Source organism: Condylostylus longicornis, unplaced genomic scaffold, assembly GCF_029603195.1.
Source record: "Condylostylus longicornis isolate FDR11 unplaced genomic scaffold, ASM2960319v2 ptg000004l, whole genome shotgun sequence".
NCBI classification, from domain to species: domain Eukaryota; kingdom Metazoa; phylum Arthropoda; class Insecta; order Diptera; family Dolichopodidae; genus Condylostylus; species Condylostylus longicornis.
In genome coordinates, this window is record NW_026577973.1 from 23095085 (window position 1) to 23117352 (window position 22268).

Here is a 22268-nt window from a genome sequence, read left to right on the forward strand (position 1 = left end):
TAAGCGTGAAAAAGAAGAAAAATCTTTTGCCTGTTATTTTATTTTTATTACATTTATTTTGTTATTGTATTTTTGATATTAAACATTAAAGATTTTAAAGAATACCAAATGCACAACATATTTTTCGTCAGTCTTTTAAAGTTAAGCCTATCGTTAAGACCATGAATATAATATCAAGTGAAATAATTAATAAAATAATTTAAAATTTTATTCAACAAAATTATATTTGATTTTATTGTACAGAAATTTTTTTTTCAATATAGTATAATTCTTATGTAATTTTATTAATTGAGAAAAGAAAACAAGGATTTATTTTAATCAGTTTAAAAATTTTCTATTTATCGCAAAATAATAATACTGAAAAAATTTAATAGCAAATATTTTTAATGTATTATATAAAAATAAAAAAAGTGTATTTGGATTTTAATTAAAAAATTTTAATACAATAAAAAAAAATAAACAAAATAATAATAATAATAAAAGGATATACCCAAGGATATTCGATTAAACGCAATTTGTGGATTTTAAATTAGTTGCAAACAAAATACATTGTTTCTGTTTTCACTCAGGTGAGTTTTATTATAATACCTATGTATATAAAACAAAATTATTATAGTAATATATAAATTATAATTTATGCTACATAAGTACAAAATGGCAATGAAAATGAAAGTGTTAATAAAATTTTAATTAGAAAATCTCTACATAATATTTTATAATTTATGGATGCGAACACAAATAGTATAGAAGAATTTTTTTTTTAATTAATTTGTCACGGCTAATAAAACAAAAAGACAAAAATTTCTTACCTGAATGAGATTTGAAATAGTAAGCCAAAAAAAAAATAGAAATAAAAAATGAAGACGATGCTGGGAGGCGACAATAAAGAAGGTGTTAAAACCAATTTATATTTTCATTTTTCTTTGTTTTGTAGATTTATTTATTTGGTTTCTTATATACATACTATAAACACATACGTATATAAATGCATTTGTTTATATACGTATACATATATGATTATGCAATTAAATTGTTTTCAAGTACCCGTTAGTTCGCTAAATGATTTATGATATTTCACGGACAACAAATTTTTGATTTTTTCTTTTGTCATTTTTGCTTTTGGTTTTATTTGTGGCAAAAGTTTTTATATATTGTCATATTTATGTATATATATATATATATATATATATATATATATATATATATATACCTCATGTATATTTAAACACATGTGCGTTCAGAAATAATGACATGTCATAATTATATACTCTTATATATATATATATATATTATAGATATATACACAGATTTATTATTCATGTACCAAAAACTACTTGTACCATCTGTATATAAATAGAAATTTGTTATATAATAAAATACTTTTTTGGTTGCTCTTTATAGAAATACAAAAACCAAAAAAAATTTATACTTTTTCCTTCTACGAAATCATCATTTTCAGATTTACCTACATAATATTGTGCTACGACGAGTTTTTAATGAAAAGAAGAAAACTATCCAATAATTTATGTAGATAAAATAAAAAGTGTGTTTTGATTTTAATAATGTAGAAATATACTTATGATATTCCTATATAGTGAATCATAAAATTAATGGTAATAATAAAAATATCAATGAATCCCACTTAATGTGTATTTAAATCGTGAAATTCCTACATATGCTGTAAGTTCATTATTTTGCATAATTCTTTTAGCGTGATGATCATAATTAGTGGACAATATAGACCTAATGTGTAAATAATAAAATAAGGCAGAATTTTAAAATAAAAATTTTTTTTACCAATATTTATTTATATTATATGTATTAATATTGTCTGAAATACAATTCGAAATAATTGATTTCATTGACAATTTATGTATATTTGTATAATATATAAATACAAATATAAATTATATTCCGTTTAGAAACAAAATGAGGGATCTAGTCTAGGAACCTACCCTAATATGAGGAATATTTAGGAACACTCCATAGTATTTGTACATTGAAGATTAATTGAAGGTCTTATATATATATTATATATAGGTCTTATATATATACTAAAGTTGTTATACCCTATAACAACTAAAGAATATTATCGAAGTTTTCTGTATTCAATTTCAAAATAAATTTCCGGATGGGAATCTCTAAAATGAAATAAAAGTATTAATGAACTTTTCTATATAATTTTAGATACCAGGTAATATTTGTGTCACTGCAATTATAAAGGTCTAGTTTATATTCTCTAACAAATAAAGACGGCAAATTTTTGAAACTTCATTTTAACCCTATAAGATTGCGTAACTGTAAATTGTAATTGCGCTCAAAAGTTTTTCCATTTGTTTTTGTTTAATATACGCATGATGTCAATCTCAGTTTGATATAAGAGTTTGTATTTCTCATATTTTGTTATCTTATAATTTGTCTATACAAAATTTTTATTTTTAAGGTTTTTGATCTGTATGCAACAACAACAACAATCTCTTCTTTCCTTTTATTGTTTGACGTTATAATTCAAAATAAAATTTCTCTAAAATGTTTTGTTTACAGCCTATGTATATAAAAATTACTATGTAGGTATTATTATGTAGGTACATGTCTATTTATAGCGACGCGGTTAATATAAGTGTATAAAAAATTTGTTTAAAATTTTTTTCAAAAATACTATGACTTGAATGACTTTAAAACCCGCCAAAAGTACAATATGTCTAGAATTTTTTCTTAGTAAATTTTGAAATAATAAAAACTATAAATAAAGTTACAAGTCTATAAATTAATAATAGAAAAGAAATTCTGTTGCTTATGCGCGAGGCTACATTTTTTTAAAAATTTGAAATGAAAATTATATGAGAACTAGTATATTTATTTTTTTATAAAAAATATTAAATAAAATAGGCCTAAGAGGTTGAAATACAATGAATTTTTTATACGTTGCAATTTATGCAAAGTTTCTCTTCTAAGTCTTTTGAATAGTCTCTATGTTACTTAAATAAATCAAAAAATTTAGAGAAGTCTAACATTGCTTTTTATCAATTCTTTCCATTTTTAATTACCAATTCTTAATCATTTGGCGATAGTTCAGTATATTAGCCTCTTGCATTTCAATATATTTGATTTAAAATTCAATATTACCGAAACATGTTCTTGTTTTCAACATTTTATTACTATATACTTTAAATAAACACAATAACCACTATAATACAAAATTTATTCATATATAATCAAATATTAAAAAACTTAAATGCATTTTCTGACTATTAATTAAAAATATATAGTATAAAATAAAATGCAAAACCACTTTTAAAATTATAGAAGAACTTCTTCTCAAATTTTATTTAGCTTATGTCCAAGAAAAGACATTAAAAACATCTTGTTTTCAAGTTTCAATGCCAAATTAAAATTGAATCTAATAAAACTTTAAAATAAACACAAATATATGTACATATATATTCACATATTTGAAATAAGACATGGTTATCAAATACAATACATTAACAAATTATTTTCGAACGTATACCAACTATAAATACGCAACAAATGATAATATTGTCCTCATTTAATAAAATTTAACCTTAGAAAAAATCTTTCTAGTTATTTACACTCAAGCTTTAAGCAAATGTTTATTATATATAGAATATTATAAGTAAATTGCAATACAAAATGAAAGAAAAACAATATTAAACAACTCTTTAAGTCTAGCCAATAATAGTCAAGTTTAATTATATTAAAAATTCAAAAACTAAAATTCAAAAATTTTTTAAACTAGATTTTACCCAATTACAATTTCTATATAAAAAGTTCTTCGAACTTAAATCTACATCTATTTGAAAATAATTTATCAGAAAACCTTGAAGAAATTATCAAATAAATTTTACAAGAATATACGTATAAGAGATTTTAATTTTTGCGTGATGCAAATTGCATATTATTGAATTAAATAAGAAAACTATTTTCAATTTTTTTTTGAATCTAATTGGAAAATTTTTGTGTTAATTTACAAATAAATTTTTGCATATTTCAAAAGATTTCAGTAAATTAGAGTGAAGTGTTTGTTATTTTCAGAGTATAATTGCAAAAAAATTTATAAATAAATTGCTAAAGAATTTCTAAATAAATTGTTGTCTATACCGAAAATTAAATTTTTTCGAAATAAAACTTGAGTAGTTTTTTTTTGAACCAATTTATAATTTTGACCCTTAGCATTATAAAAATTACAGTCATGATGCTCAAATTATAAAATTTTCTTGTCTAGTCTCTTTTATTTTCTACATTCTTATATTACGGAAATAGTATAAAAAGCACAACTTAAATAATTTGTCCCTTAGTTACACGAGAACTGAATGTTAATTGACATTTTCACCATCAAAATTCATTAACAATTTCTGGTTTGTTTTCTATAAATTCCTAAGGTTTGGTTTAAAATTTAAAAAAAAATTATTAATTGTTTGATTAATAAAAAATTCTCTTGACTAAGTTTTTTAACAAACTGACAATCTAATTAAAATCGGCTCTTCTTATATTGAAATTGACCTTGTATAAGCTTTTTTTTCTGTATATTTTGCAAATCTGAATATCCAAAGTAACTTGAATCTGTACATGAATAGAAAAGAGAATGCTAGATAAATCATACTCACAAACATATGTTATGTGCGAGTATATTGAGAACCAATTTATGAAATGAAGAAAAAAAATGCAAGAATTCTTGCAATGAGTGTTAATTTACATACTAATATAAATATAAAACATATAATTAAATTTTAATATCTGCAATTTATTATTGAATTGAAATTAATTTAAAAAATTGAAGGAAAATATTATTTTCTTTTTAAAAAAAAAAATCAAATACTTAATACAGGTGTAAGGCTTGCAGGTGTTTAATATATACGTATAATATAATATTGCATACTTAATTGTATATTAAATACTTTTAATAAAATTTTAAATTAACAAAGAAATGCAAATTTTTGTTGTTGTACATTTAATGTTAAACAAAATCTGATTGAAACTTTTGCTTATCGCTCAAAATTAATGCGACATCCAAATCGTCTCAAAAAAAAGTTTTAATACAGTTCATATACCGCACTAATACAAATTTATGTTATCTAAACAATACCTGTGACATCCAAATTGTAAGTAAAACTCAGTAAGTTTACAAAGTATTATGATCCAAATTGTAAACTAAAAAATTTTTACAATGTCAACTGCTCCAAAATGTTTATAAATGTCGCAGATCTAATATTGAAACTTTATTTGTAGAAAAAACACTTATACCAGTTTAAGCAAATAAAAGTTAATTAACAAATAAAGTGCGTTTCTCTGTTCGCAGTGAGAGTAATGTAACAGTGAGAGTATTAGTCAGTGTGCGTGTTCACAAAATATAAAATAAAAAAAATCTGTTTCCAGATTTCAAATTAGTAATTAAGCATTACGAGTACTATATTAAGTTGGCAATATAAATTATTATAGAAAAAATTGAAACTTCCACCTTTTGTTCGTTCTTATAGTTTCAATCCTATTTTATTTGTAGGTACATTATATATTTTGCTATTGTCCGTGCAAGAAATATGATATCGCGAAATTTTTAAAATTGTTTCCAAATTTATCACATTGGACATGAATGTAATTCATTCAATCATTATTCCGAAAATAATTCTAAACCGATTTTATAATGTTTATAACCAAAATAAGCATGGTTTGTATAAATTTCACCGAAAGAGTATTATTAGGCCTTTAATTTTTATTATTAAATTGTTATAAATCTTCGTAAATTATATTTACGAAGATTTATAATAATATAACATCTGTGAACATAACGATAACTAAAATGAATCTTAAAATATTCAATAATCATATTGGTTTCCATTAGCTTCTGTGCAATATTCAGTAATGTTTAAATCGTATTATAGACAAAATAAAACGTATATTTTGAAATAATTAAAAATTTTTAATATTTGCATCTATAACGTAATTATACGCATAACTAATAAAATTTTATATTTGTAATAGAAACATTATGAATAGAACCGAAAATAAAAGTTAATTTCTCAACTTCAAATTAGACTACTGCAAATTAACAACAATTATTGTTTCAAAAAAAAAAAATGAATCAAAAAAACAGAGCACGTTCGACACAGTATTTTTAATTCATTACACCGTCTCTATAACAATTAATTGACATCGAAAGATTCATCGAGGGACAAACGCAAAATTTTAGAAATGCACAGCATCATTACAATGTCATTGACCCAACAACATAATTAAGTGCATATAAAAATTTGAAATTAATTTTTTTTTGGGATTTTCTAAAAACACTTTAAAAATTTTCAAGGCCATTTGATAGTTCCCAATAAATGAGAAATGTTTTACTAAATATTTTTTTAGTGATATTAAATTATAGAAGCTGTACAAACTGTAAACATCACTTGAATTAAAAATTTTTATTTTAAATGTACAATTTTTCAATATAATTATACTCGTATATATTAATTTATTACACATTAGGTACATATGCGCTAGAGAAAATATGATATCAGCAAAATAGATCAAAGCTTATTATATTTATAAAGTGAATTACAAATTTTTCAAAATAAATTTGTTATATGCGAAATATTGTGTAAATAAGAATGAAAAATAGCTAGATTTGGGCAAATAAGCACTCAAAACTTAATTTGAAATAGTGTTCAGATATTGGACAATGTGCAAAAAGTTTATCTCGAGAATGAGCAGAAGTACCCATACTATCATTAGCACATCACAAAAGGCATGTCCCAACATAAAGAGATCATTCAGTAAATTTTTCAATTTAAAAAAAAACCTTGCGTATATTACATTTAAATCACACAATAATATGTAGTTTATGTTTTAAGCCTTGATCTGATTTTGTATTTAACATTCTTAATCGAATTGCTCTTAGATGGCCTCTTGATAAGTAAAACTTGTCATTTACAATATAAATGGGGTCCATTTGCTTAAATAATCTCATTGATTTTGATTATAGTTTTAAATTTTTTTTTATTTTAATGTAAATTTTTTCTTACTATAAATTTCAAAGAACTTTTATTTCAAAATGTTACCTACCTGCGTAAATAACTCTTACTATTCAAAATATGAAGATCTGGATTTTATTACACCCACCACTTTTATTTTTTAAAAAGTATTTTTTTTAAAGCGCAAAAAATTACTTTACAAATTTTTTATTTATTTCAATAAAAAAATTAAAAAGTGGTTGGAGCAATAGAGTCCTGCTCTGATTTAATTTCATTGTTATTTATATTTGGTTTGGCTAACGATCCAATTGCAGTAAAGTTTTGCTTTCTCAAATTCGGTATTTTGATTCTAATCGGGCTTGTCACCAATGCGAAATCAATTAAATTGCACATAACATAGTAGCTAAATAATGGACCTTATTATTAATTGCAAAGTTTTATTTAAGATTTATTTTTTAATTATTTTTAATTCAACGCAATTTGTTGAAATTTTCAAAAATAAATTACAAAAAAAAAAACATCACAAAAACTTAAATTACCTTTACGCAAACTTAAGTTTAGTAATTAATAAAATACACAACTACAATTCTTCTGAATTTCGTTCGTACTGCAAGTAAAATCAAATTGTAAAATGGCGTTAATGAACTGTTATTGATTTTGTTGAAGTATCATCTCATTGAAAAATTTTGATGTCTGAGTTTTGTTTTGCTTTCATTGAATATATTTTTTTTGTTAGTATTTCAAATAACCTATTAAATTTTTTCATGTGGTAATGATTATGTCGATTTTATGATTTTTATTTTTTATAATATTACTATTTTATTATTTTTATATATTCAAAAAAAAGAGAATTAATAATAATATGACAATAAGAAGCACTCGAACTTGAACTTCGTTATTTTTGAAGATGAATAAAATTAAAATAATTTTTGTAAGGTGATTCCTTTCAATTTGAGAGACCTTTCAAATTGGAAACAAATAAAAAATGCAGGTTATATTTTATTGGTTTGCATAAGATTATAAGCTCTACTACCTCTTGTAGATCAATCTAAATTAATACATGTATACTACAATTTGACTTTGAATGTTGATTCACATAGAGTTACCATACGTTCGTTATGTATATGTTAGTAATATATTTACGGATATTATAATATTTATAATACATTCATGTCATTGACATTGAAATTTCAATAATATTATATTGTATATTTGTTTTACATTTATAAATTTTTATATTTTTTCTCACTTAACTAATTAAATAAGAACAAAAATTTACGATATTTTTTTAAGCGTATATACACTTATGGTGTGGTTTTTTTATGTTTAGGATGAATACAACATGAGATTCAAATTTCATAAAAGAAATTTAAATAATTGTGTTTTTATACAAAAAAATATTTCCGCATTTTTTAATTTAAATAAAACACAAAAACTAATCATAGTTAAAGGTAAAATTTTAGTATCATGATAATAAAAATCAATAATACAATTGGAGTTTATTAATTGATTCACCTTCACCTTAAATAATTTGTTTATTATATGCGTTTTGTATACAACATCTTATGAAAATTGTATTTTATAACGTTGTAGGAAATCGTCAAAATTAATATAGAGCTCATTAATGTTGTTTGACAAAAGCGGCACATTAAATATATTAGAAGAGCTTATATTCTTCTGTACATATTAAGGTGCAAGTTGAGATGATTTAGCATTGTATGAAACTATTTTATATAGATTTGTTGTTCTGATAAATAATGTTACAAAGACACTTTTGGTAATGCTATAAATGTTCTTATGACTTTTGTATTTCTTCAATTTAAATTACTATTTATGTACTACAAAACTTAATTTTTTATATAATAAACTATTCATAATATTTAGATTTTGTTTTGACTGGGTATTAATGAAATAATTATTTTTTATTTAGTATTTCCTTTATATAACTTTTGCAAAATTATGGGACGAGTTATTTATTGCAAGGAAAAACCCATTTACAAAAATACCCCTTTTACATTTTCATTCTTGCAGGAATCCACAAATTTATTACTTTATAAAATTTGATATTATAATATGACGCAAACAAGTTGATATTGTGCTAAACAATAATAATTATTGCAAAATTATAATTTAACAAACAAAAATTATTTAACGTAATCATAATTGTAACTTATTCAAATCGCGTTTCAAAAGCCATAAAATATACATAAATATGCTTAGATCTTGATTTCATAAGAACAATCATTGTGCACCGCTCCCAATTTCTTACTAATGAAATTAATTTTGGTGAATTTTTCAAACAAAATTTCTTTTAATTGTAATTAATTTATCTTTACACATAGTACGTGAATAAAATGTAGTATTTAAATTTTATATGTAAGTAAAGGGAAAGAACCAGTAAATATTAAAGAAGATATCTTAATACGTTTCAAAAGATTTAGAATATATGGTTACGAAGCATGTTGTTGAAACCATGAAAATTCATATTGTCAATTATTTTTCAATTAACCAGCTAAAATATCAAATATTATTATTTTTTTTTTTTTGATTTGTATTACTGTATTATTTAAGAGTAACAATTTATATATATTTTAAAAAATAGTATGAAAGTATAATTTAGACATTATACTTTGCTTTTTAAATAATACTCGTATAGACGGTGTATTGTAATTTCCAATTTTAAACTACGCTTAAATATAATATGCAAGAATTGTACAACATTTTTAATGAGAATTTAATTATCAAGAAATTGTCTACTTGATTTTATATTAAATGACAAAAAATTCCTGTACATTGGCAACAATTGAAAACGTCATTACCAATTATATAATATTGTGTATATTTCTAGCATTATGAATTATTAATATAAACAGCATTTTAGGTATTGCATTTTGAAAATATTAATGTAAAATATTGTGATTAATCTATGAATAAGTGTTCGTATTTTCTAGATCAATACCATACAACAAGAATTCTATACACTCAAGGATATTTACATGTGATTATAATTATTACTACTTAATACAATATATATGCAGAACTAAACACTGTACTTGACGCGTTATTTAAGATAATGAAAGTTATTTCTAATTAAAAAATAAAATTTAAAAAAAAATGTTTGAGGAAAAATTTCTATAAGTTTTTCAAAATTCAATTACATTTAATTATATACACTTGAATAAATTTTTTTGAAAAGACTTGAACATGTGTGAAGTTAAAACTGAAACTAAACGTTTTGGCATTGCGAAATTAGAAATTATATTATAACAGTTTTATTGTAAAATAGAGCAATTAATTGAAAACCTTTTATTATTTTTATTTTGAATTTTTCTTAAATTTTTTTTTATTTTATTTTCATTTCATTTGTCTTCGATTACATTGCAATTTTATGTACATGTGTAACAGTTAATCAAGAAAAATACAGGTGATTTATTTTCGATTAATCTACTTATTGTCAACCAATCATTGATATACCCTTGATATAGTCTTGTTTTATTTTTATTTCATTGTAGCTATACTTACTTCAACATTTTTAATTTATTTCTTTTACAGTATGATTAATTTTATATCTAAGTTTTATTGCAAGTTTTTAGCAATTTTGAATAAGTTTTTCGAATTTAAATCAAAATTTTTATTTAATTGCCTTTACCTTTGGATGCCCTAAATCAATGTTAAATTATTTTTTTCCCGTACATATACCAGAATTACAACTTAGTGATCAAATATATAAGTAATCAAAAAAAAAGTATAAATAAATTTGTATATTCATAAACCTCGAGAATAACCAGTGATTTATTTTAATTCTAACACGTAAATTGTATTAGCCTTTTTTTTTAAATCAAAATAACTTAAATAAAATTAAGGTTTATTTTGAAGGTCACCTCCTAAGAGCTTAAGATTGTTACAAACTCTGAACTATTTCCTTGTAATTTCCACGTTAAACACTGACTAAAACATGTAAGTATTGTTCACATATACTTAAAATTTTAGATAAATTAAATTTAGTATGTGTAGCCAAAGATAGTAAAAGATATAAAATACAAAAACAACTATACAAAGTAAATTAGTAACACTCTATTTTGAAATTCACAAAATCAAGAGGCGATATACTATAAACACGCATACTGTATGCATATAAAAAAAATTTTATTTATATTGCATAATTGGGAGACTTTAGTCATAATGCTTTCGACAATCAAAAATCCAACATTTACAATTTCAAATAAAAGAAAACAAAACAAATATAGCTTTAAATTAATTTAAATCACAAAAAATAAAACAAAAAGTAACAATAAAATTTTCTAATAACTTTTATGAGAAGGTTTTTTTTTAATAAAATTTTGGTATAACAAAAACTGTTCATTAAATGAAGCAACAAGTATTTTGCATAAACTTCAACCCACTATTATAAAAACCTAAATGCAATTTATTAAGATTAATTTAAAAACGAGAATATGTGAAGTTAAATCATACCACTCGGAAGTCATACATCGTCGTCGGAGAATTGCCATGCCCCAGAAATTAATAAAATTTAGACTATTTTAATTTTTTAGTGTGTAATTTCAACGATTTTTATCAGACACATTGGCCCTACTAATATATTCGTTTGTGTGAATTTTCAATAGCACAGCTTCTATAGTTTCAGAGATATAGTCAAATAACTTTTGAAGTTGTATGGCAGGTACCAGAAGGAGGCAAGCAATTTCAACGACTTTTATGAGACATATTGGCCCTACTAATATATTCGTTTGTGTGAAATTTCAATACCACAGCTTTTTTAGTTTCTGAGATATAGCCAAATAAATTTTGAGGTTGTATGGCAGCTACCCGAACCGGTATCCCGATCACGCCCAATTTAAATGGGGTTCTGGCACTTACTACAATATATCATTTGTGAAAATTTGGTGAACTTAGCTAAATTAGTTTTTCAGTTATCGCTGGGACGGACGGACGGATGGACAGACGGACAGACAAAGCTAAATCAACTCAGAATTCGACGCTGATCAAAAACATACACTTGAGTCTATATCTAAGACCATTATTTCTTAGCGTTACAAACAGTAAGGCAAATTTAGTATACCCTTCGAACATACGTTCGTACGGGTATAAAAAGACGAAACAATATTTGCCGAAACAATAAATTTTGATGATTTTTAATGAATAAAAATTATATCAGCGATAGCTCATAGGGCCACCTGAGAAAATCAGAATCGAAACCCCGAATCGAAACCCGAAAAAGTAGCACGGGGAGAAGGTCACACTTGACACACATGGGCCACTATAAGCTATGATAATAACGATGTTTTCCAATGTATATATGTCAGAAAACTCCTTGATTCACCTTACAACGAAACGAAATCTAGAATCGAAAATTTCTCTGATATTTTCAAACAAAACCTTTTCAAGCTACGAACATTAAATCCAATCTCGCTTAATTTTAATATAATTTTTCTGCGCGGAATCCTATCAAAAGCCTTACTAACGTCAGTATAAATGACCATCTGGCCAACCCATTCCATAGATTTTTTATAATATCTATAACATCTAGATATACCTCTCATTAAACCGTGTTAAAATGAATAAAGATTTTCAATAGACGAAGGATAGTTGAAACAAAAACGAATCAAAATTCGACGTTAAGAAATAATAATTATGAAAGGAATGAAAAGTCTATAATACTTTACGAATCATTTTACATAATTCGTGTAGGTAAAAAAATTAATTTTTTTCAGCCATTTTATAATTAAATAACAGTGTTTTAACTGAAGATGACAATGCCATATTACGTATAGAGCTAAGAGTTATGTGAATAAACGCAATTTTTCGATAGTTTAAAGTATTTCTCATATTCATAATCATAATTTCCAGTAAAAATGTGTTTTAAACTTCAATAAAGTTTTAGTTTTAGTTGGCACACACATATGCACTGTATTATGCCTTAGTTACTGCGAAAGATTAATTTAATAAATTATAAATTTAATTTTTAATTAAAAAGAAAATAAGTTATTCATATAGTCGTCTATAATAAATATTTGCCAATAATCAAAAAATAAACGAGACAACATAAATTATGCTAAATTTTATTAATTTTAATAAAAAAACAGTTTTAGCCAAATCATCGTTTGAAAATCATTTGAATAAATATGTGTGTATGTATGTATATTTTTCAATTCTGCGATATTGCCGAAACTGTAAACACAAATCGTATATCACATAATATGATACAAAAGTTCATCGAATCTTTGGAAATAGTGTATAATCTGACATGATCAAATTTATTTTAACACAAAAGCTTTGGAACAACCATTTAAATAAAAATTTAAAATTGTTTTTGATGTTCTTCTCCGAGTCCCGACATTTGTAGCGTTCTTGTGCAGAAACTGAAAGAGAAATATTAACATGTTTTTTTTTCCTGAAACTGTTAATGTGTTATATAAAATTTCTTAATTCTACTAATTGTGTATTAATAATAGGCAAACTACAAGCTAAAATTATAGTTTTTTAATGACAATCAAACATGAGGCACTCAATTATTTTTGTTACGAAATCTGAATGGACCAAATTTTAAGATCAGTAAGCTATTGGAATACACCTGCGAAATACAATTCTTCACCTTTATTTTACATTCACGTACACTATACTATTGTGCACACACGTTTTCATTCACGTATATTGCCACATAATCAGGTTAATTTTTATTTTAAGGAATTGATTTTTTTACTATACCGTTACATCAAGGACAAAACAATAATACTTATTGATTCTGTTATATTTGAAAGTAAAATTGGTATAATTGAAATGAACATTAAGAAGTTGAAAAAGAGTTTTTGTACCTTTTTCAGTTAAATGTGATTTAAAAAGAAACTTGCCAACTAACTATTGCATGAACTAAATGCGCGGTAAAAGTAAGCAAGCCGGTTATATAAAAATACTTCTTAAATCATATGCAACTGCTATAGTTTTTGATTTATGCAATATCAATCAGGTTATCAAGTTTCTGTTAAATTTTGACCTGTTCAAGTTAGTTAATTATAAATAGGGTAATTATTAGTAATAAAAAGGTTTATTAATTCTTCCTTTATATTTCTCTAATTAATTGGAATTTTATTTTTATTTTATTCATTTTTTTTATTTAAATATTTCATAATTTAATTTTTTAGTTATCATATTATATAAGTTTTTATTATTGAAATTATTTTAATATATATATGATTATATATGATTATAATTGTTTTGATTCACTAGGAATAACCCATATAAATAGAAAAATCATGTAGGTATGTATACACGTATACCTAATTTTTTAATTATCCTGACGAAACCGGATAGTAAAGTAATTACAGGAATGAAATGTACTTTTAAATTCAAATTTTTTTTAATATCTGAAAAAACGTTCGTCTTTTAGAAATTTTTTATTATACAGTTTGAGCATAAAAGTTTCAATAATTCCGGTATGAGTAAATATTTCGATCAAATATTTAAAAAAGCTTTACTTTGATTAAACCTATCGTTCACGTATCATATATCATTATCGCTTCTAGGCGATATCCGATATGAATATTCAAATTCGGCGATAGGAATATTCAAAAGAACTAAAATATTTCTGCTCCGTTCATCTTTCTATCCATCCGAATGATCGCACGACACCACAAAAACGAAAAAAATATAGACTAGAAAAATACGCAAACCTTACATTTCTGCCGCAAGGACAACTGCTCTTGTTATGCAACAAATTCGAACAGTGATTCGGTTACTTACCATATTAATATTAGCCTAAGGCTAATTTTAAATATTCTGAGTTTTTTAATCATGATATAAGGTACATGATTAATTTTGACTCATATTAGCTGTTCTCTTCATATAAATGGGTACTTAAGTTTGAACCAAACCAATGTAGAGTAGCAAGTTTCCATGAACAAGTTGAAACAGGTTTCTTTAAAAAAGAATTGCCAACTTAAGTTATTTAGAATATACCAACTTAATATTTGTGAATCTTGTTGGAATATTCACTATCGGCTATCACTAAAACAAATATAATACTGCTATAGCATGAATATCTACGATACCACAATATAATAAATTACATAATAAAGTATAAGAAAGACTTTATAAATAATATTATTAATTGTTTCAATTAAAATACGCTAATTGTTCTAAAAAGTTATTTACAAAAATAGAAAAATGTAGAAAAATATTTTGTTTACTAAATAAAAATGATTTACCAGAAAGCGAAACAGCGCTCACAAAATAAACAGAAACCGGAAAATGACGGCTGAAGTATTTTTATATTTTCTAAACTATTATAATTTGCGTTTGATTTAATCCTAAAAAAATTTCTAAATTATGAATTTAATTTCTATATTCTAACAATTATTACCGAATTCGTTATTAATCGCATGAAAATCTGATAATGACATAAAGTTGGAACATATATGTATATATGTAAGTAGCATTCAAACTATATGCATTCCGATGCAAGATGAGAATAACGAATGAATAACGCAAATCAAAATTGAAATAATTGCATTTCCTAATATTTTCATACTAACAAATGAAACAGGAAACCCAAAAATGTAGCTTAGTCCATATTTTTAAGCAATATGCATTGCAATTATCAAAATATTGTCTCCAATCTTTTATTTTCGATGTTAACACATTTACATACACATGCATAATATTTTGCCTTTCAAAAGTGTAAAAAATGTTACTGTGATTTCATGCTCAAAAAATTATTTTTTTTTTAAGCAGAATAAAACTTGATTTTATAAAACTTTTATTACTTTTATTGATAAAATTGACAATTAACTGTTAATGTTATATTCAACTATGTATATACGCGAGCATACACAACACATTTGCAAATATTCACTGCAAACACATTTCATTTACAAGTTTTTAAAGGAATGTCAAAAAGCCGGCGTAAATTTTAAAATAAGTTTTATTTTCGTATTTTACTTTATTATAATGGCTCCCTTTTGCCTTAAAAATTTTAACAAAATTTTAAATTTTATTCTTGTTCCGGTAAAAATTTTCTTTGACATTGAAAGTTCTTTTTCAAGTTCGTGTTTCTAAGGTGTGTTCTTTTAATAATTAAATGTTGAATATTTTCTGCGGTATTTTCAGTTTTAAATTTGAACCGGTTTCTTACTCTTTTTTTTTGATAAATTTTTTTTTAATTTTATTTTAAATAATTAATAATGACAAAAGATCTTCTTTGTTTACAAAAAATTTTTATGTGTACAAATTGTTGTTGTTTGTTTGTTCTGTTTTGGCGCATTTCAAAAAAAGTGTTGGAAAAGCAGTGCCTATTATTTCCGCTCTATCTGCCAGTGTGTTCGTCGATTTACAAAACTTCTTCAGCATTTATAATAAAAAGATGAAATTTTGTATATACAGTTGATCCTCAGTACAGCTAATATTTCTCCAGTAGTATTTTTTTGTATCTCTCCTCCTTTCAAAATTGTTGCTCTTCTTCTCAAGTTTTGGAAATTGCGGTAATTGAGCTACTGTGCAAACTGAAAGAAATTAATTTATTCTTTAAGTTCAGAAAGGTCAGGAAGTACTTTTTCCATGATAAATAACTATAAATAGAAATCAGGCTGCTGAATTGACCCTTCAAATTTACCATTGTCCAAAAACAGTAATTTGGAATCTCCACTAATTTTGGAAGCGATTTTCCTACTATATGGCAACTCGAATGTGCTCAATTTTAATAGTTTATAGGTGTTAATGTAAATATTTTATTTTATTAGAGCAAAATTTCATTGCAACTCTTTTAATCTCCTTCCGAGTTATTATTACCACCAAAATTTTGGAATATCAATTTTCGGTCTTGAATTTCTTACAAAGTATTTTTGTATCTACAAAATTGATATTGTAACAGTAATTTAATTGTGCTTCCACTAACAAGAATGCCTTTGAACAATAAATAAATTAATAAGTAAAAAAACCAAGATTTGAGTATTGTATTGCTATAAATTTTTTGAGAATTTATTACCCTAACATTTATCATTTAAATCTTAAGCTCAGGACCTAAATATTCAAACGGAATAGTGCTATGTTACAAACCATGGATTTGATCGATTAAATTTTAATATTTATATATTCCAAATAATACTTAAATTAAAAAAAATTCTAGAAACATAAAGCTTGTACACAAGCACAATATAATGTGTGTTTTGTAAAAAGAAGAGTTTTAGCATTGAAAATATTTTAATTTTTAAGATTTAAATTAAAAATTTTTATGCAAATATAATTTTGCTAAATTTTGTTTAGTCTTTTATCTTACTATAAATTTTCAATTCATTGAAATTTAAAATACCCTCAAACAAGTTTTTTTAACACCAAAATCATAAACTAACAATAATGACCGTGTGTGAATATGGGATATTAATTTGCACATTTCTTACAAACTTATATCTACAGTACATACATTTATACACATATGTATCGGAAATAGAGACTGAAATTGATTTTTATATCCTATGCTGTTTTTTTTTTTATTTTCTAGTTCAAATATTTTATTTCCTTTCGTTTGTAAAATTGTATAGTTTGAATTTCATTTAAATTGAATATGTTTGAAACCAAAACAAAATTTGATAATTTTTGTCTAATTAGAATATTTTTTAGAATATACTAACGCATTTTATTTTTTTGTTAATTAAACATACGAGTATAATTTAATTTTCACAATTTCAAAGTTCATTTTTTTGCCAGTTTTAATGTTATTTTGAGAAAATATTCATAACACACGAAAAATGCAAAGGTTCAAGTTTAAAGATTAAATTTTGAAGTCGTTTATGTGTACAATAGTTTTAATATCAATGTTGCTCTTGAAATCCCACTACACATAAATTGGAGGAATTTAATAGGAATTGTTTTCACAATTCCTATATTGTTGTATTAATACATAACCTTTTGAGTATAACTGTTATGCTCAAAGCTAAAATCTATAAATTTTTCCATTTGAGTTAAAATTTTACATAATATGAACTATAAACACTTCCCTCATTTGCTGCAACCGTGATATAACTGAAAAAAATATATATACAATTTCTGATTTATTTATAGAGAAACCAATTTAGAGAATTTATAGAATTTATGTAATTTATATTATACCAATTAATTTATAGAATTAACCAATTGAACTGTCCAATATGTTGACATATGTAATTGTTATTTTCATAAAACAATTTGAATAAGAAAGAATATTGTACTGCTCTGTATAAATTTGCGCCATTTAATAATTATTATCATCAGTGCATAATTATTATCATAATTTTATGTATGTAATTATGATGGAGAATTTTTTTTTAATCAATTTAAAAGTTATTTAATAGCAAAACAAAAAAAAATTTTCTTTCTAGATCAATAGACTAACAAAAACATGCAATTATTTAAATCCGTTGAAATTCTTATTTAAGTTAATTTTTTTGTATATATAAGGTGGTTTTATATTTATAAAATATCTAAATATGGTAAAAAGAAAAATGCTATCTTTGTAAAATATTAAATTGGAAAAATAAACAAAATAAAAAAAAAATCTGATGTGGTCAACACATAGCCGACCGCAATGTGTATTGTCTAGTTAAGTGAAAGTTTTACAGGTCAATAGTAAGTTTATAGTTAATACACCTAGAAAAATGTAAATTTGGCTCTTAGTAGAGTTTCGCTTTGTGCTACCCGAATTCTCCGAAACGCTCGCCGGTTAGTTTCGGTAACAACCATAACTCAAATATTAAATTTCGAAAAATTCCATCAATTCGTTCAGTAGATGTGGTGAAAAATGTAAAATCGGCCCGCAAATCAATTTTGAAGCCCTGATCTTTCCAAAAAATTTACATGTTCATTGTCTTAGTACGAAGAATTTAAATATTAAATTTCAAGGAAATCTGTTGATTATATCTCTTTATATACGCAAAAATGTATATTTGGCCTGTAGTAAACGTCCAGTTGCTGACGCCTGATTTCTTCCAAAAGTAAGCAGGGTTCGCAGACGATCGAGCGAAAAAATTTCAAGTAAATCAGTTGAATTATTTCTTCAAAATGGCCAAAAATGTAAAACAGGTCCGCTAAAAACTGCAGTTCCCGAGGTCTGATATATCCCAAAAGTTGATCAATCCGTGCCGTGGTCGAAATAAACTTACATATAAAATTTCATCAAAATCAGTTCAACCGAACTTGAGATACGAGCGTGCACACACAGACCGACAGGTTGCTAAAAATAGTTTATTTACACTTCTCTAGCATGGAGAAGTGCATTCACACTGAAAACTCAAAGGTAATAAAAAAAAAATCTAAAATCAGAAACACAAAGATTGCCCTGGTGACACCATTTTCCAAATATATGTATAACATAATTTAAACAATAATCACAAAATAATGACAGTCAAGTCCCACGGACTTTAGTAATCTTTATGTTGTTTTTTTTTAATCTTTTCTGTTGTTTCTGATTTTTACTGTTCCGTGGAATTTTCTTTTCAGTCCAGATCAGATCTTCATTAAAAATTGAAAATTTTTAATCTCTTCTCTTTCTTATTTTTTAGATTTTTTTATTTATTTTTGGTTATTATGCAACATTTTATTTTTTTGTTTTTCAATTTTAGTGTGAGTGTTTAAATAGTATCTATTTTAATATTTACTCTTTTAATATTTACTTTTCTCTGTTTCACTTTATCTTCCATATAATTATAAGTACATAAACAAACCTGTAATATTTAACTTCTATGATATATGCCCATCTACATCAACCACAGCAATATTACACCCATAATATACATGTAGATGTACTTGCAGGCTTATTACTATTTTGTTTTAACCGCTTTGTACATACACTTAAAGTCACACTTAATTTTGTGACACCGAAATTTTGATGAGATCGAACATATTTTATATATGTAAAAAAACATTTACATATGATTTCGGTACTCAAAATTTTCAAATTTCAAAGCGAGCTACTTAAAAATAATTAATTAATTGAATAGGAAAACATCCAATCATATACCATAAGTGCTTACTTGAATAGAAATTGATATTCGATAGCCTATAGCTATACACAACTCTTCGGATATGAATTTCTATAATTTTTTAGTGTTAAAATGAGAAGATAAATGAGACATTTTCAGATTAAATTAACCCTTTTGCGAATTAAATTAACCCTTTTGCGGATAGAATTAACCCTTTTGCAAATTGAATTAAACCATTTGCGAATTTAATTAATCCTTTTGCGAAATAAATTAAACTTTTTTTTTTTTGAAATTAAACCTTTTTCAAATAAAATTAAACCTGAAAAAAGATGTGAAAATCATGAAAATGAAATTCAATAAAATTTAAACGACTTACTCGTATTAAAAAAATCATGTTTTTCATATTTGTGCATATAATATTATACGAGTATGTGTATATATGTATATGGGGACATATGTATGTATGAAACTAAATTACATTAATTTAAATTTTACATTTATTCCTGCATAAAATAAAAAATAATTAATATCCATAATTTTATATGTGATTAAAATTCATTAATGTAAAGTTTACATTTAAAAGATTTTAATATATGAATTTGTGATTTGAAAAGTTAGAACTTGGACATAAATAACTTACTCTAACCTTTCTAATACGTATATAAGATAATCGTAAAATTCTTTTGATTTTGATAAGAAAAGTGATCGATATTCACTAAACTACTTATTGAGAAAATCAGAATTTTTATAATGAATTTCAGAATTTATAAAATAACTTTTACTTATTAAAATTAGCTAATAACATTTGTTAAAAATTAACTTGATAGCACCAAAAAAACGTGGTACTTAAACAAGTTCAATAATTTTTAATATAATTATTAGGAAAAGCATTTATAGGTTAAGGGATTTGTTTGGAATCATCAAATAAAAGCTGGACGATTTTGTCAAAAAAAAATTAAATTTCAATTTAATTTGTGATACAATGTACATATGCTTTTTGTTTTTAAACACATTGTATTATTTTACATTTGAAAACTTAAAAATCTTGATGCATTGTATTATCTCATTCCATTGCTTACTTTAAAGCAAATTTTTTGTTTCAATTTATTTTAATTTAAAATTTTCTACTAACAACTGAAATAAGTAGACAAAATAACATTTGTTGCGATAAATAATTTGACAAATATTTCAGTCGCAGATACAACATCAAATAAATTCTGATATCTGAAATAAATTATATTCATTTATATTTAATACGCCTACCACTTTTTTCTTTAGAAACTTCAAAAAAGTTGCAGAATGTGTAAAATCATGCAATTACATATTTGAAATCATCACAGCTTGACATTATAGGTTTTTTTTCCCGATAACTTTTGCATCAATAGTTAAATAGCTCTGTTTTGGTAATGAATGAAAGATTACCGGGAATAGTTCAGATACAAGTAATATATTCATACATAAATTTGTTAGAGATTAGCAAATTGTAACTATTTTATATTTTTTTGACATTAAAAATAAGTTGTAAACTGAATCGAAAAATTAAATATCAGTTTCTTATCAAATATAAGGGCGCGAAAGTGGAGAAATGCTAACGCAAAGTATTTTATACTGGATTCAATTCAAATTAATTATCAAATTCAATATTTCAAATACAAGATTATAAGCTTATACCTTGAAGTAACAAAAATATTTAAATTTCTGTCAGCCGTAGTTTTAACTCATATTTATATATTTGTGTGTGTGTATTATTACTCAAATTTACGAGTATTCCCTTGAACGCATTTATGTTTATATATATACTTAAATGTATATTGCATTAAATGTACCTCCATACTTATACTGTAATAATCATATTATCTAAATTCATAATGACGGCAATTATGACATTTACATTGAAAATTATCACTTATACTTTTAAAATTGAACAAAAATATTTTTATAGTATTTCTATACTAGTCTAAAATCGGTAGATATATTTCTATGTAAAAGTCAAAATAAAGCATCGAAATAAAAGTGTTAAAATATTTTTGTACGTAGGTGATTTTACAACTTTTGTTTTTTTTACTTTCATACATACTTTCTGTTATGGTTTATGGTAATTTAAAAGAGTCCATGTTGTTTGGAAATGTAAATTTTTTAAATGTTTTTAATTCGCCTAAAGGTCAATTTTTTGTTTCATTCTTTTTCATCTTTTACTGTTTCTAACATTATACCAATATAATATTATGATTTTCTGGTTTCCAAATAAGAATTTTTTTAGAAACAGTTTAAACAAAAGATTTACCACAAATATATGCATAAGCATTTGAGAGGAAACGTTTAC

At 24.1% G+C, this 22268-nt stretch overlaps 1 protein-coding gene across 1 annotated transcript in view; it reads left to right on the top strand.

Annotated features, from left to right (window-relative positions):
* Window positions 1–469: 469 nt before the first annotated feature.
* Window positions 470–22268, top strand: part of LOC129607627 (elongation of very long chain fatty acids protein 7) — a 29223-nt gene continuing 7424 nt past the window's right edge. Inside the window, exon 1 of the mRNA XM_055518722.1 lies at window positions 470–569. The gene's annotated coding sequence lies outside the window, so the exon portion shown is untranslated. The remainder of the gene's footprint in view (window positions 570–22268) is intronic.